We start from the raw sequence: 18,825 nt of genomic DNA, 5'->3' as shown, positions 1-18,825 counted from the left end.
TTTAAAACCACAACAAAGCAACCTTCGTTGAGGCCAATTGTAGCAAAATCTGCCAATTTTCCCTTGTTTGAAATAATTTCTTTTAAATACTTGATGTACTTTGGCTTTTGAGAAACTGCCTCTGCGAAGATAATATTGATATGCAAAATTTTCATCATCTTTACAAATTTATCAAATTGCCCATCCTCACTTTTATCTTGCACTCTCTAGGAGAAGGTAATACTTACTTGAGGAGGTGTCAGTACCTATTTTTTACCTTCTTTTTCTGCATCTAGACTCCCTTTAGTAAGAATCTCTTTTTGTGGTGGGAAGTGGTTTGCTCCTTTCTTCTTCAACTCTGTCATAGGCCTTCTACTCCTAGTACTCACAACATTCACCTCCTTCTTCTTAGGATTACCTTCAGTTTGAGAAGGAAGAGTTCCAAAAGCTTGAGACAAGATAACTTCCATGTTGTAGAGCCGGGTCTCCATGTGCTTCCTTTGCTATAAATTTGAGTCATGAATTTCATCAACATGTCTTGCAAAGTAGGTCACCTCTTATCTTGTCTAAACCCCTGATTTTGCAAGTGTGGAGGCCTACGCAAGTTCTGATTTTGAACCTACCTGAATTTTTGCCCCTGATTGTAGTTGTTGGAGTACTGCTCATATCCATTCTCTTACCACCCACAAAGTTAATCTCATCCATAGCTTAGGCCAACTCATCACTCACTATGCATTCTTTTGGAGCATGGACATATCCACACTTATCACAAGTGTGGTAAGGAGGTGTAGAAACTACAACCCAAGACTATGCCTTCATTATCGTTTCAATTTGCTTAGACAACACTTAATTTTTTTATCCAAGATCTGTATTAGACGCATCTGTCTCCACCTAGTATTGATTGGTCATAATCCACATATCCCTTTAGTTATTTTGGGATTGGAACTCATATCCTCAATGATTTTGATGGCAACAACTGGGGGTTTTAACATCAGGTTACCCCCCACATGAAGCATCAAGGTTAGTCTTGTGAGAGGACAACCCTCCATAGAAAATATGGACTATCCTCTGCTGACTAAAACCATGGTGAAGGCAACTCCTAATTGTTAGAACTAGACGGTCCATCATTGAAAGATCCACTCATATCTAGGTTTTGATGAAAACAAATGTATAATTTATGTTGACTAATGCTTTATACGTAAGTGAATCAGGACTTATCAGTTGAAGCCAATGTGGTAAGATCTTTCTAATCTTAAGGGCTCTTTATGATCGTCCACTCTCACACATTGGAACTTGTTCATACTAAGTCATACCTGGCATCCAATAAACATCAATCACTTAAAATGAACTCGTTATATTATTAAGTGTGATCCAATCATTATGTTTCAAATAAGATCTCAATTATAAGGAGAATATCCCGTTAAACAATATTATCTTTTCTTTTACACATGACTACTTTTTGAAATTAGAATGAGAAGAAAAAATTTGGAACAAATAGATTTAAGATCATCCTCATTGAGGAGAATGTGTCGCACAAGCCAATGACTGCACTAATCTCGCTTATCTCTAGCTAAAACTTGAAGACCAGATTGACAATAATCAGAATTTGAATGCACAAGATCTCAAATGGATTCGATCATCCATTAGGAATTAAAAGTGCATCAAAGCTTTGCTCAAGATGGAGGAACATATTCATACTTTGAGGAGAAACAAGAAAGAATTCAAGAGAAATACTATTGAGTGAAACACAATGCTTATTGAGTTTATCCTTTGCTTGGTAAAGTTTTTGGACCGAGTCTTACATCATTGTAAACACACTCCTTGAGTGTTAGAATTTATGGTTCTTCAAACTGTTTGTTTTTTAAAGCCAGGAGTGGTTTAGTGACAAAACAATACTTCTTTGTTCTTAGATTCAGGGGGAGTTTGAGGGTTGTGCTAGTAATGGCCTAGAGGATACTTGTAAAACCAAAAGTGTCATGTTAGAATACTTGTTGTAATCAAATGTTGATTAGCGCAAGCCTAGAGTTTAGTAAAGGAGAATTACACGTAGCTTAAGTTGAGTGAACTAATATAAACTAAGTACTTCTACTACTCTCTTTAAGCTTGTCTATGTATTTTTTAAGGCGCATTATTGACACATCTTTGCACATAAGTTTTACATTAAATTTTCCATTAAATCATTGTTCTATAAATCACCAGACGATAATCCATAGTCTTTTGTGAAAACCTAAGATCTGTCACTAGATGACAGTTCTATGAGAGATCATTTTGTTTATCAAAACACTTCAATTGCAAAAAGATTTCTAAGTTTATCTAACACACTATTCAATCCTCTTTCTAGTGTGATTTATTGTATTTCCGTTGGCATCAAAGACCTAGAAAATAGACACACAAGCTATCGAGGACAAGGAACAAATTCCCCGACAATGGTGCCAAAAACTTATTGATACTGATTGGCAAGTGCACCAAATTGAACAAGTAGTAAAACAGTAAGATCGAGTATCGCGTCCCTAGAGACTTTGATAGTGCAAAGCAATTTATATATAACCAATTCTAAGCTATTAAATAAAGCAATTGTTGAGTTTTAAATCAAGATGTGTAGAAATTTAAAGTGCCATAAGAAACAATAAGAACTAAAGGAAAACAGGGCAAAACTTAAAAGGCAATAACACAAACTCTTGGAAGACAAAAACAAGGGATAATGCAAAATTTATGAAACTATTAGGTACTTGGCTGGCCAAAAGAGCTATTGATGTAATAAAAGGATGTTTTCTCACTCAATACTACTCCTAATGTCACCTTAACCATCTAATCTACACAAATCATGATTCCTTATGTAAAGGAGCCTAAACCACTTAATTTCACTCCCAATTCCTTAGCAAGCTAAACTAAGTGATTTTCTTAAGAACAAAGGCTTGTAAAAGGGCTAATCAACACCATTTTATCCCTAGAAATGAGTTAATTAGAAACTCCTTTTCAGTTCCTAGTGTAGAAAACACTTTCCAATGACAAGCACACTATAACAACATGCACATGGATGATTAAGCCATACACAAAGCAATAAAAAATAGAAAAAAAGTTGATGAGAATCCTGAAACTGGCCAAATATAGGCTAAAGGCCCAAGTAGAGAAGGACGAAGGCCCAAGTGGAGAAGGATGAAGGCCCAAGTGGAGAAGGATGAAGGCCCTGAGGTAGAGACATTATCAAGACTATTAATTGTTACTGAAGGCCCAAATTAATTTGAAGGCCCATAATAAATATGTTCTATTTTTTTATTATAATTTTTTTGGCCCAAACTGTTTTGAAGGCTCATGTTTATTTTTATCTTTTTGTTCAGATACACTATAAGTATTGGTTTTTGTTTTTAATAAAGAAACTTTTTGCATTTTCATAAAATTTGGTGAGAGCTTCTCTCAGGGTTCCTTGTTGAACCAATATCAGACTTATCAAGGTAATCCTCTTCCTTCACTGGAAGTGGCGTCTACCCTGACTTATCTTCTTTCACTGGAAGTGGCGTCTTCCAAACCTCTGTAGCATGTATCAAGCGATCCGCTCCTAGTCAAGATCACATCATCTGGTATATTTATTATGGGCCTTCAAATTAATCTGGGCTTTCAGCAACAATTAATAGTCTTGATAATGTCTCTGCCTCTGGGCCTTCATCCTTCTCCACTTGGGCATTCATCCTTCTCCACTCGGGGGCTTTGTCCTTCTCCACTTGGACCTTTAGCTTGTATTTGGCTAGTTTCAGGATTCTCATCATTCCCTCTTTCTTGGAAAACATTTGCCCTCAAATGTCTAGGATCATCACCGGGTTCAAGTACCACTTCCTTCCTTTTCTTGTTGGCTTGCTTGGCATAGCTTTCATTCTTCTTTGCAATTTGCACCTTCACTTGGTCATACAATCTTTTCACATACTCAACTTTGGCCTGTGCATTCTTATGATGAGTCTCTTGGGGATTGCTTTTGTAAGTTGACCTATTAGGCAATGAAGCTTCTGGAAGGAGATCAACTTGATGTTCTATGCTTCTTGAAGGTGGCAGTCCATGAGGAATCTCCTTGGGAAAGACATCTTTAAATTCCTGTAATAAGGGTTGAACACTAGGAGAAACATAAATAGTTAACTGATTAGAATTATCACTCTCTCTCTTGTGTATCACTCCATCTCTCAAGTGTATCATTCTTCCTTTTTCTATTCCTTTGTGGTGCCTCACTATTGTCTCTCTCTTGCTCTCTCTTTTCTCTCCTTCTGATTTGGTCATCACACACTTCTCTAAGGGATAAAGGTTTAAGAATAATTTTCTGGTCATGGTGTTGGAAATAAATCTTGTTAGTGAAGCCATCATGCACTGCTTTGGTGTCCTCTTCAATGTTGGCCCTCACTAGTGCCATCTCGATCTCCTGGTCCTCAACAATCAAACTTTCCTGGGATAACCTCTGGAGTTTCTGTCGCATGGTTCTACTGTAGCTAGTTGGAACATACCTCTTTCGCATAACCCTTCTCATCTCAGTCCATGTATCTATCTCCCACCCTTCTTCTCTTTTCATCTCTCTTTGATTTTTCTTCCACCAAACAAGGGCATAGTATGAGAATGTAGCTGCTGCTAACTTCACCTTCTGCTCTTCAAGATAATCATTGTAGGAGAATGCATGCTGAATCTTCATCTCCCAGTCAAAGTAGGCGTCTGGGTCACTCTTACCTTTAAAAGGGGGAACATTGAGTTGTACTCCCTCAATTTTGTCCTGCCCTTCTATTCGGTTCGGTCCATTATTGACCCTCCCAACATTTGGATTCATTTGGTGCTCTAGTCCTTCTATTTGCCTGTAGAGCTCTTCATTGTTACGGTTCAACAAACGTTGCATTTGTGTAGTCATCACGTCCAGTAATAAGCGCTGAGATCCGTCCAGTTGATGATATATACCACCATTGTCACCAGCTCCTGCCATGATTAAGGAACAAAGAATTTTGTAGTAATTTAAAAAAAAGATTTAGGACCTCACCACATTCTACTCACGTGTTTCTCTCTTTGATGGTATTTCACTCGTGTTTGATGCTCTCAATATAGGCTTTTGTGTGATGTTTTCACTCTTTCCTTTTACCACTCACTCCCTCTTAAGTTCCTAGATGAATCAAATTAGACACACAAGGTATATAACAGGAAAGACAGTTTAATTATCATAGACTGTGTAGCAGATTTAATTTGGATAACAAATCAGATTTGATTTTGGTTAACAGATTAGACTGGATTTGGATTTATATTTGATTTGGATAACAGATTAGACTTGATTTGGATAACAGATTGGATTTGATTTGGATAACAAATTAGACTTGATTTGGATAGCAGATTGGATTTGATTTGTATTAGATTTGATTTGGATAGCAGATTTGATTTGGATAACAAATCTGATTTGGATAACAAATTTTGATTTGATTTGATTTGGATAACAAATCAGATTTGGATAACAAATAGAATAAACAAGGAAGATAACAAATAAGATAATAGAACCTGTATAAGGCCTTTGTCTTGTCACTTAAGAAAACACACTACTTGTTGGGTGAGCAACACTCACTAGACGAGTTCTTCATGAAATCTAAAAGTCACTTTCTCAACCGTCCTTGCTCATTGGGTGAGTTAAACTCGCTCCGAGAATTCTTCAAAATTTCCAATTTGAATTGAAACTTCTTCATATCAGTGGACTTTGCTCACTGGACGAGTTCTTCAAATGACTTGATCCTTTTTCCTCCATTCCTAAGTTGCCACGTGGCCTTCTTGGGACGAGCTCTCATTGGGCGGGCCTTCTTTGCTTTGACAACTTCTCTTATTCTCTCAATGTTCCAAAACACTGATAAAAACATAAGAACTAGAGGAAAAACTTAAAGTTTTCTTTACAAGCCTAAAGTTCTATAAAAGCAATAAATTCTAACTATTTGAGACTAAACTAAGTGAAAATTAAGGAAAAAGCATGTGATTGTTGTGTTAAATGAAACTCAAATGTAATCATGCACAACAATTATCATCAACCTAGGGCACCACCCATCTAAGCCTAGAGTTCAGCTCTATAATTATTATTTTATCTCAATTCAGTACCTTCTACACACCTTGCTCTCTCTATAAATAGTGGTTCTATCGAAGCTTTCATCACAGAAAAATCTCCTTACATGAGAAAATGAGAGGTTCTAGTAAGTTTGTGAGTTCTTGAAGCCTTGGAGGAATCTTAGAGGAGGCCTTGGAAGAGAAAATTTCCAGCACACTTCCCCTTCAAGATACACGAATAGAGGTACGGGGGGGACTAGGGTGATTATTTATTTATTTTTTTGTGTTGTTTTTATGGTTGAAGAGGAATGGATATTTGACCCCTAAAATATCCTCTCACTTCATTTTTATGTGCTACATGTTGTTTTGATTCAAGTTAGCATTATAACTTGTTAATTCTGTTTATTAGTTACCGCCAACATTTTATTAACATGCAAAGTAGATGTTTTAATCCTTGAAATAGATCAAACATGTGTTTTGGTTGAACGTGAACATAAACATTTCAAGAACATTTTTCAATATAGAAATAAAAAGTGAAAATGAAGCATGGTTTGATGCATAGTGGACGTGAATCACAGAGTCACATATATGTTGATGATTATTTGATTTTCTAAGCTACTAAAATGGAGTAGTTATTCACTATTTTAGTTGTTTTGTTAATAAAGAAAATTATAGTTTTTATTATGAGTATTGATATAATAAGTAATCAGGATGTTGGAGGTAAAACTGTACCCCTCGATCTCGATCTCCTGATACCTTATCCAAAATATCATAATAATATAATAATAACAATATAACAAAGATAATATAATCATAATATTATATTTCAAAATAATATTCATTATTTTACCTTAAAAAAAATCTTATCAAAATAATAGTATCATTGTAATGTTAGAAGGTCCATGAATATGAGACGATGAGATTTTCAAGATAAAGTTAATTGTTTATTTTTATTATTGTTTTATTATATTGAGTGATATTTAACTCGATGGTACATTACAGAAGGTGATAAACACAAATACGAACAAATATGACTCATCATAATAAGGGAGAATTACAGTTATACCCTCGGACATGTACAAAAACATATACTATATACTTAAACTAATAACATGTGTGGTTTTATATTTATAATAGAATTAATTAAGTGGGTTTTATAATAAAAACAATACTTAGTACATAAGAAAATAATTTGAAGACCATAATTGGCCACATAGACTTTTTTTTCTGATAAAAAGAAGAAATCCAGTTTTCAATTTTATTTCATAAAGTTATAGTTGTATTAAAAAGTTTATTTTATGATAAAGAAATTTATTAAGTGCATAAAATACAGAAATTTATTAAGTGACTACAAATGATTTTTTTTAGGGGGACTACAAATGATTATTCTTTACTTAAAACAATTATTTTATGTATTATAGCCTAAACGTTATCACTTTAATAAGTGCAGTTTTAATTATTAGTTTTTATAATAAAAGTTGTTTCAAGTAACGGATAATAGGTTTTTAAACTTTAATCTATTTCCCTCCAATTTTTTTAAGCTATTATTTATGTACATCATGCGAAATAAGTGACATTTTATGTGAAAAGGACTCTTACGTAAGTGAAGTTTTTATTTTAAAAATTTATTTTTTTGAAGAAAAGATTATATATATATATATATATATATATATATATTATACATATATAACTATTTTAATTAGTAGACACACACGCCTTTTAGAATGTTCTAATTGATCAGTTAAAAAAAATAAATTAAATAACCTTTTGGTTTCTATAAAATAAGGTATTGTTTTAGTCATTTAAGGTAGGTACACCTTATTTTAGTTATTATTATTATTGATGTAATATATCATATAAATATACCATTAAATTAATAGTTAAAATAATATTTTGTTATTACGTACATTAAATACTTTTTTGTAGCATTTTATAGACATTATATACAATTATAATATCCTATAACACATTATATATATAATACTTGCATGTTTATAAGAAGAGTTTGCTGTTGCTACGATGAGGGAAAGCATACTTGATTATGCATGAATAGATACATATTGTCTTTACTTAGTAATTCTAAATTTTATATCATTCTCTTTTGATAAAGCTTAGATCAATCACCTCCGCAGTAAAAAAAAGTTCAATCACCTTTGTTTTTTCTTTTTATTCGAAATTAAAATATTACGAAAAACTTAAATTATCAATCCAAATTATTTGGATCAATAACTTGGATATATATTATTATATATTCATTATGCTTTATAACTGTACTTGCCAAGTTTTTTATTATCAAGGAAAAAATCAAATATATATATATGTAATGTACTTTTTTTATGTTTTTAAAGTATGTATTAAAGTAATATGATAAGAAGGATTTAGATTCTTTCAAGAACCAGAAAGAATCCAACCCCTCAATTATAATCAAACAAAACATGACACCATTTAAAGAGCATAAAACATTCTTGCTACAGAAAAGATGAAATGACAATAAACGAAAGGAAACATATATAGTAGACCCATCTAAATTCAACAGTACCAGAAACAAATTCATAAATTCTATTTTTCTTTTACCAAACAACTGAAGAGACCCTTTTAAGCCATGCAAATATCTCGTGACTGAAAGTGCTTCCCAATGCCACTCCCGCAAGAAGTTCACCCCCATACCCAATCACAGCCACTTTCCAGTCAAATTCACCAAAAAATCCAGAGTCTTGATCATCTTCATCTGAGGCTGAAGGTGGAACAAAGGGTGACTCTCAATCATCCTCACATTTCTTTACCAATTGATTCCCACACAGTCCTTGGTTACCTTCAAATGAAGTACCTTGAAATGTACTAAACTGCTTAATATATGGTATAGCACCTGAGAGGTTGTTGAAGGACACATTAAAATACACTATTAACCACCCAATGTATGATTCTCAATATGGGAACCTAGCTCTGATATCATGTTAAAGTGTAGTAAAGACATCCGAAAGGTTTCCTTAAAAATCGGTTCATAAGGGGTGACCTACTCAGTTATATAAACACTTATCATGTTCGTTAATCACCTGATGTGAGATTCTCAACAACGACAGAAATATTAGTTCTGCCAATTGTTGCGGAATCTTTCCTGATAAACTATTGAGAGAAAGATCCAATGCTTCAAGGTTTGAAGGGTTCCCTAAGGAAGAAGGAATGCTTCCACTAAGCATGTTATTGAACAAGTTGAGCAAAACAAGGCCAGTTAACTCTCCCATAACATGTGGAGTCTCCCCACAGAGTTTATTACTTGAAAGATCAATTGCTATCAAGTAGTAAAGGTCTTGGAGATCTCTATAAACCATGATTATCCCTTTGTTAAACATTTTCAATGAATAATAACCTTGGTCTATAATCCAATGGAGGCTTCCCAACAACAAATAGAACAGATCACCCTCATACTGTAATTGACTCTCGTTTGAAGCTTTCATGGTTTTCCAATTATGGATTGTTTCTGAAGGCAAACTTCCAGAGAACTGATTGCGAGCAAGATAAATGATGTGCAGTTTGGGAAATGTGGATGCTTTAGGGTACTTTATAGATCCATACTAATAATTATCACTTAAACTACAACTTCCGGAAGTGTTCCCAACCAACAGGGAAATGAGTCATTAATTTGGTTATTCCTGACATCAATAACCTCTAGCATTCTACAGTTGACCGATTCTCTGGGCAATTGACCCTGCAGATAATTATTGCTTAAATCCATCATTCTCATATCACTTGTTATCATATATGTTTGAGGAATGAGGCCAATGAATTTGTTTTCTTTTAGCACCAAAACTTTCAGAGATTGACTAGAACTTCCGAAACATGAGAGAACCATGCCAACTAAGTTATTAAATAATAAATCAAGATGCACAAATGATCTCAAATTGAATATCAGTAGGGATAGTTTTCCCACCAATGACCTGTTGGAAACAATTAAGACTTGAAGATTTGTTATTCCCCATATCCAACTGGGGAATGAATTGACATTATTGTCTGACATGTAAAGATATGACAACTCAGCCAAGTTCCGTAAGAAAATTTGGAAACTCAATCATGTTGCAAGAACGCAAACCTAACAATTGAATTCGAGAAAGGGTTGCATTGAATGCATTTTGAACGACTGAAACTTGTGAAGCTCCAATTCTCCTTCCAACAAATTATAGGCCACATTAAAAACTTCTAGGTTCTCAAGTTTGAAGAGAGAGTTTGGAATTGCACCATGAAGATTACATCCTGGAAGATCCATGTAAGCTAAATTAGTTAGGTTCATTATCCAGGATGGAATTGGTCCACTTAAATAGCTGTGAAATAGGGAAAATCGAGATAGCTGGGTGAGATTTGCAAAACATAATGGAATCTGGCTATCAATATTTACCAAGTCTATATCCAAAACATAAATCCCTGACAACTTACAAATCCATGAGAAAGTTCCAGTAATGAATTCATTCCAACCAACTATTAGGGTGCGTAATTTGGAAAGATTTTCCAAGAATGATGAAAGATGGCCCCTGAATTTGTTGTGTTCAATATCTAGAACCATAAGCTGAGTGAGGTGAAAGGGGCTGCAATTAGCCTCTATTGTACCATAGAGTTGACTGCTATCAAGATCAATTAGGATCGATCCAACCATAACTAATACCTAAATATATTTTTTTACTTTAAATATGTTAGACCGTTTTACAAAAGTGTGACATTTTTATCAACATATGAAATTTTTTTTCTTTATAAATACTAACAGAAAATATTTTTTTTTACTGGTGACCTAAAGCGTAAGTTTTAGTTGTTTTACCTTTAAACTGAACCTAAGATCAATGGTAATGACATGACTTGCATGCTCATCAAATTCAATGTCATCCCATGAGCAACAATCTGTGGTTGCATTCCAAGATGCTATTTTAGGATAACTCAAAAGATTATAAGAAGCATACTTGCTAATTACAAACTTTTCCTTAAATTGCAACAAGGCATAGCTTTCATCTTCGTAGCATCAAATAGGATGAACAAAAAAAAAATATAAATTGACAAAGACAGTGAATATAGCAAGAGTGACTGTATTGACAAAGCACAAGGTCACCAAAACCCCATTGCATCTTTAAATAAAAGTGAAAAGTACTAAGCGGTATTTATACTCGATTAATTGACGGTTTATGCAAAAGAATATCTAATCACATGCATTGAACTTAAACTCAAGTCTCACGCCTGCTAAATATATATAGTAGTAAGATATATTTAATTATTTTACAATAATGAATGTTATGAATTAAAAACATAAATGCATCATCTCTTCTACAAGGATAAAGATAAAGACTAAAACACATTAATTAATTCGGTAGAAAACAATTAAATAGCATGCAAATGATGATGAATCCAAATAATTTTAAGAGTATTTAAAAAAATATAAATTTTTAACAAATTTAATGTTACTTATTAAATTAATCAACTTTTTTTAAATGAATTAATCCAACTTTCTTAAAGGTATGAAATAGATAGAAGAGTTTTTCTTAAAGAAAAAAGAGAATCTTATATCTAGAGTCAAGGATAGTAATATATAAACAATATACAATATAATAAACAATAATATTACAAATATATCAGTAAATATTTATTTATGCATAATAATTATATTAAAATTATTATTTTAAATTATATTCATAACTAATTTACTAGATACATCTTATTATTCAATCATGAATTTATATATGATTTTTTATTACATATAATTTTAAATAATATATTTTTTTATACCAATAAATATATTCTTTTTATACAACCATAAGCGTATCCAACTTCATTTCTTAAAAAAGAATACATAAATTCCTCTACTTTTATTGAGTAAACAACATTATAAATTCTATAATGATTTTGTAGTAATTTGATCATATTTATTTTCTTATTTTTTTTAATCATATTTGAGTAAAGAAATTAACGAGATATATAGTGACAATTATGAAAAGAATTAAATATTAAATAAAAAATATTTAGTCATTAAAAAACTAAATATTTTTTACTTTCACCAATACTTCCTTCAATTTAATTTAAAATAAGTGCCATCCTATCTAAGAAAAGTCAACAAATACATAAAAGAGTAAATTACATACAACTCTTCGAAGTTATTACACATGATATCCCTTTCTTTAATAACAATACTTTTAGCCCCCTCAACTATCACAATGTTTATCCTCGGTCAATGTTTTAAAATAAAAAAATAAAACAAATACAAAATCAACCTATGAAAATTTCCAATTACCCTTCTTATTTAACGATTACAGGTAAGGGTTGGGTGGCATTTCTCTCCGGCTCCTCATTGAATAGGACTCGTCGGAGGCCGTTCTGGCTGAGACCTATCGCAGCCGGCGCCGGCAGCTCCCCAAGGAGGACTTGGGTGCATTCGTAGAGCGTTTCCAACTTCTCCCCACTCGTCGGAAGAGGACGCATGGGAGGCGCCGCTGCCACTTGAACCAGACGTTGCGGTGGTGGAGGCAAAGGACGTCGAGGACAACAGAGATCTGATCAACAACTTTTTCTTGCGTGAGGGAATCGGGGTTTGAGCTCGGGATTGTGTTTTTTTTGGTGTCGACATAGTTCTTGAGGGGGAGCGGGCGAGTGCGTCGAAGAAGTAGCATACGACAACGACGACGGCAAAGTCGTTGGCGAATAATACAACGTTTCCATTTATTTGACTAATTACCCATTTTAGAAAATTTCCTTGATGGATAATTTTGTGGAATGATTAGTGAATTTTTTAATCTTGCTTTTGTGTTTGGTGAAGTAAATTAAGTATACAATTTCTTGAATATAAACGTTGATTTTGGAAGTTGTTGGTGTGATATTATTCATCTCACAGTTTTGGGTTTTTTTGAATAAGGTTCCCTTTGTTTACGTTCTTGTCTTGCCTTGCTAGTGTCCTCTTGTTCATCTATCTCACGTTGCTGGGATTTTGGAATAAAGGTTCAATTTGTTGCCTTGCTTATGATATTGTGCTTCATTGAAGAGTGTAGTGTGCCTTGGGTAAAGGAAGTTGATGAGGGTGTTTTTGGAAGAAAACATTATTAAAAAACCAAAGTGTTAAGGGGCAGGGGGTGTTACTGTTATGAGACCCAAAGAATAGGGGTTTTTACATAGGTTATAAAAAAGAGGAATACTGGGTGTAAATAATGCAAATCTCAAGGGGATGAATGTAATTAACTCATAAATAAATTAAATGGAATAATAATTTTATAAAATTAATATTATTATTAATACTATTAATGAAAAAAATTTATATTATATTGAAAAATTAACATTGACAATTTTTTTAAAATATGACACTTATTTTGAAATGGAAAGAAAATATAATAATTTTTTTAATAAAATATAATTAGTGATAAAATCTACAAAAAGTATAGTATTGTTTTTATCATTACCTAATAATGTAAACTATGTTAAGTGAATTGGATCGATTTGGATTGAAAATCATAAAAAATTCAAAACCCCAACTAAACCAAATAAATTAAAAATTTGAATTCACCCTAAATCTGTTAGAACATATGAAAGTTTGAAAAAAAAAGAAAGAAAAAAAAAAGAAAAAAAGTTTCAAGTCCCACATCGCTCAGAATAAACACTTGAATAGTGTTTCACTCCCTATATATAGATAACTCATTTCTTCTTTTTTCCTTGCCCCAGTTGAGAAGTATTTCCTCAACTTTTCTTTCTCCCTCTCATATTTCAGCCGATGCATTTCCGGCAAACTTCTCCCTCTTTCTTTCTGTCGCTCTAATATTTTAGTTGCCTTTAAGAGTGACTTTGTAAGTTATATTTTTCGGTTGCCTTTAAGAGTGACTTTGTAAGTCATATTTTTCGGTTGCCTTTAAAAGTGACTTTGTAAGTCATATTTTTCGGTTGCCTTTAAGAGTGACTTTTTAAGTCACATTTCTCGGTTGCCTTTTAGAGTGACTTTTCAAGTCATACAAGAGGGTGTAATTCTAGAAAAGGTTCCCTTAGTGCAGTGGGAATCTTATACAGTGATCTGGGCTGTTTTATCCTGGGGACGTCGTGGTTGATAGTCTGCTTGCACAATTTTTAGCAGTGCCACGAAACGTCTTAAAGAAAGCGACATTGTCCGTGACTCAGCCAGTAATTTTTTCGGTTTGCCATAAACTATTGTTACAACAATTTTAAGACGTTTTCGGTTCTGTTATGGCTACCGTAGATATTATTGGCTCGAACAACAATGACCTCAACAAACCTTTTAGGTTTGAAGGGTATCATTTCAAACGTTGGCAACAAAAGATGATGTTTTATTTAACTATGAGAAAAGTTGTCTATGTTTTGAACACTGATATTCCGGTGGTACTTGAGGATGCTGAGAAGGAAGTGAAGGATAAAATGACTATGGAATTAGCTCTCTGGAATGAAAATGATTACCTATGCAAGAATTTCATTCTGAATGGGTTAGCTGATGATCTCTATGATTATTACAGCCCATATAAGTCTGCCAAAATTAGTTTGGTTGTCTTTGGAAAAGAAGTATGATACTGAGGAAGCTGGGACTAAAAAGTATGCTGTTAGCCGCTACCTCAAGTATCAAATGACTGATGATAAATCAGTAGAGTCTCAATCCTATGAGATACAGAAAATTGCTCATGATATCATATCAGAGGGTATGACATTGGATGAGCAATTTCAGGTTGCTGTCATCATAGACAAATTGCCTCCTGGCTGGAAGGATTTCAAAAACCTTCTCAGACACAAGACCAAAGAATTCTCTTTGGAGTCTTTGATCACACGTCTACGCATTGAGGAAGAGGCACACAGACAAGATCAGAAAGATGAAGTGTTGGTTGTGTCTCACAACAACACTAAAAGGAAGAACACAGGTGCAGTTCTGAAGCCTATTGGCAAAAACTTTAAGAATTAGAACCGCAATGTGAGCAATACCTCCAACCGCAACAAGAACCCCCCAAGGGTCCAACATGCTAGACAACATCCACTTGCCAAGAATAATCCCGGTGAGCCATTCCTCTGCTACAATTGTGGCAAACCGGGACATATGGCACGCAAATGCAGAAATCCTTCAATGACAGGTGCTCCCCAGGCTAACATGACTCAAGAGCCATACATAGCTGTGATAACAGAAATCAATATGATTGGAGGATCAGATGGATGGTGGGTAGACACTGGCGCCTCCCGCCATGTCTGTTATGATCGTGCTATGTTTAAAACATACACGAATGTTGAAAATAAGAAAGTGTTGCTGGGTGATTCCCACACCACTACTGTTGCTGGAACTGGAGATGTTGAACTAAAGTTTACCTCTGGAAAGACTTTAATTCTCAAAGATGTGATGCATACTCCAGAGATGAGAAAGAATCTGGTTTCTGGTTTTCTTTTAAACAAGGCTGGGTTTACTCAGACCATAGGTGCAGATTTATTTACTTTGACCAAGAATGGGGTATTTGTAGGGAAAGGGTACGCCACTGATGGCATGTTCAAATTGAATCTTGATATTAATAAAGTTTCTCCTTCTGCTTACATGCTGTGTGATTTTAATATCTGGCATTCTAGACTTTGTCATATAAATAGTCGTTGCATAGTAACTTAGGTTTTATTCCAAAGCTATCTTCAAATCACTTTGAAAAATGTGTTTTTTGCAGTCAATCTAAAATAACTAAGAAATCACATAAATCAGTAGTTAAAGAATCTGAGCCATTGGATTTAATACATTCTGATATATGTGAATTTGATGGAACGTTGACCAGAAATGGAAAACGATATTTTATCACTTTTATTGATGACTGCTCTGATTATACATATGTATATCTTATGAAAAATAAAAGAGAAGCACTTGACATGTTTAAGTTATTTGTAACAGAAATTGAAAATCAATTCAATAAGAAAATTAAGAAACTTCGAAGTGATAGAGGCACAAAGTATGATTCCAGTTTGTTTAATGAGTTTTATAATTTGCATGGAATCATACATGAAACGACTGCTCCTTATTCACCTAAAATGAACGGTAAAGCTGAAAGAAAGAACAAAACTTTTACAGAATTAGTTGTAGCTACTATGTTGAGTTCTAGTGCAACATCTTTTTGGTGGGGCAAAATTTTGTTAACTGTTTGTTATGTGCTAAATAGAATCCCCAAATCAAAAAGCAAGACATCTCCCTATGAGATATTAAAGAAAAGACAACCAAATTTATCTTATTTGAGAACTTGGGGATGTCTGGCCTATGTAAGGATCCCAGATCCTAAGAGGGTTAAACTTGCAAGTAGAGCCTATGAATGTGTGTTCATTGGTTATGCTATTAATAGCAAAGCGTATAGGTTTTATGACCTAAACGCAAAAGTGATCATAGAGTCAAATGATGCTGATTTTTATGAAAATAAATTTCCTTTTAAATTAAGGGATAGTGGGGGTACTTCATCCAATTATCTTCCTGCTATTAGTAGTGAAAATCTTGCACAACCAAAACCAGATATAAAGCCTCGAAGAGGTAAGAGAGCAAGAATTGCTAAAGATTATGGACCCGATTATATGGCTTATACATTAGAGGAGGATCCATCAAACCTCCAAGAAGCTTTGTCTTCTTTGGATGCTGACTTGTGGCAAGAAGCCATTAATGATGAGATGGATTCTTTAGAATCTAACAAGACATGACATTTAGTAGACTTGCCTCCTGGTTGCAAACCAATTGGTTGTAAATGGATCTTGAAAAAGAAACTAAAACCTGATGGTACTGTGGATAAATACAAGGCTCGCCTTGTAGCCAAGGGTTTTAGGCAAAGAGAGAATGTGGATTTCTTCGACACCTTTTCACCAGTCACTAGAATAACATCTATTCGGGTGCTAATATCTCTTACTGCTATTCACAGTCTTGTGGTACACCAAATGGATGTTAAAACTGCTTTTTTAAATGGTGAATTGGAAGAGGAAATCTATATGGAACAACCTGAAGGGTTTGTGATTCATGGACAAGAAGATAAAGTCTGCAAGTTAGATAAATCTTTGTATGGCCTAAAACAAGCACCTAAGCAGTGGCATGAAAAGTTTGATAACTTAATAGTCTCGAATGGGTTTAAGGTGAATGAAAGTGACAAATGCATTTACTACAAATCTGTAAATAATATTTGCGCTATCATATGTGTATATGTCGATGACCTTCTCATATTTGGTTCAAATATTCATGTAGTGAACAATGTGAAATCATTGTTGTGTAACAACTTTGATATGAAAGACCTCGGAGAAGCAAGTGTAATCCTTGGTATTAAGATCACTAGGTCAAAAGAGGGAATTTCTCTGGATCAATCTCACTACATTGAGAAGATCTTAAAGAAATATGACTACTTTGACTGTAAACCTGCTAGTACACCATATGATCCAAGTGTAAAACTTTTTAGGAACACTGGTGAAGGTATACGAAAAACTGAGTACGCAAGTATCATTGGCAGCCTTAGGTATGCCACTAATTGTACTAGACCCGACATAGCCTATGTTGTGGGATTATTATGCAGGTTTACCAGTAGACCTAGTATGGAGCACTGGCACGCTATTGAAAGGGTAATGAGGTACCTTAAAAGAACCATAAATCTTGTATTACATTATAAAAGGTTTCCCGCTGTACTTGAAGGATACAGCGATGCAGATTGAAACACTCTTTCAGATGATTCCAAAGCAACCATCGGCTATATATTTAGCATAGCTGGTGGGGCTGTTTCTTGGAAGTCAAAGAAACAGACTATCTTAGCTCAGTCCACTATGGAATCTGAGATGATAGCACTAGCAACTGCTAGTGAGGAAGCAAGTTGGCTAAGAAGCTTACTTGCAGAGATTCCTTTATGGGAAAGACCGATACCAGCTGTGTTGATCCATTGTGATAGTACCGCGGCTATTGCAAAAATTGAGAACTGTTATTACAATGGTAAGAAACGACAGATACGTCGTAAGCACAGCACTGTTAGAGAATTACTCTCAACAGGAGCTGCTAGAGTGGATCACATACGCACTGATGATAATTTAGCAGATCCTTTGACGAAAGGATTAGCTAGAGAGAAAGTCCATAACACTTCTAAAAGAATGGGACTATTGCCTTTACTGTGATGATCATTCATGATGGTAACCCGACCTATATGACTGGAGATCCCAAGAACTAGGTTCAATGGGTAATAACAAGTTATGAAATGATATGAGATGAACATGTTGTTATAAGTGAAAGCAGCATGATTCCTGAAGTAACAAGAGGATGAGTTATGAAAAAAATTCATAATTCTTAATGAGATCTATGCTCTACATTGAGTGGAGTACCTAGGCTACAGGAGTACTCTTGATAGACTCACCTATGTGAATGTTGAAGTGGGGGCCGCTTCATATGAAATTTTGGGCAAAAATTTCTAGAGCGTTCACTATACCGGGATAGACGTGCATGACCTTTAACACACGGGCTTTATAGAATACACCTATGAAAAGGTTGTGTGTGGTTTGATGTCGGAGATAGAGTTCAAGACTTCGAGTCACTCTAGTAAAATCTGAATCTTACTCACTATGCAAAGGTTCAAGTTGTATAACACCTTTGTTTATGCACAATTTTATGAAATCCTCGAAAATCTTCTTTTCAAATTTCAAGTGGGGGATTGTTAGAACATATGAAAGTTTGAAAAAAAAGAAAGGAAAAAAAAGAAAAAAAGCTTCAAGTCCCACATTGCTCAGAATAAACACTTGAATAGTGTTTCACTCCCTATATATAGAGAGCTCATTTCTTCTTTTTTCCTTGCCCCAGTTGAGAAGCATTTCCTCAACTTTTCTTTCTCCCTCCCATAT

At 34.1% G+C, this 18,825-nt stretch overlaps 1 pseudogene; it reads right to left on the bottom strand.

The window, feature by feature from the left end:
* Positions 1-8,585: 8,585 nt before the first annotated feature.
* LOC114391662 lies at positions 8,586-10,660 on the bottom strand (annotated as a pseudogene).
* Between the last annotated feature and the right edge of the window lie 8,165 nt (positions 10,661-18,825).

The sequence above is a fragment of the Glycine soja genome, chromosome 17 (genome assembly GCF_004193775.1).
Source record: "Glycine soja cultivar W05 chromosome 17, ASM419377v2, whole genome shotgun sequence".
NCBI classification, from domain to species: domain Eukaryota; kingdom Viridiplantae; phylum Streptophyta; class Magnoliopsida; order Fabales; family Fabaceae; genus Glycine; species Glycine soja.
This window is presented reverse-complemented; position numbering and strand designations above follow the sequence as displayed.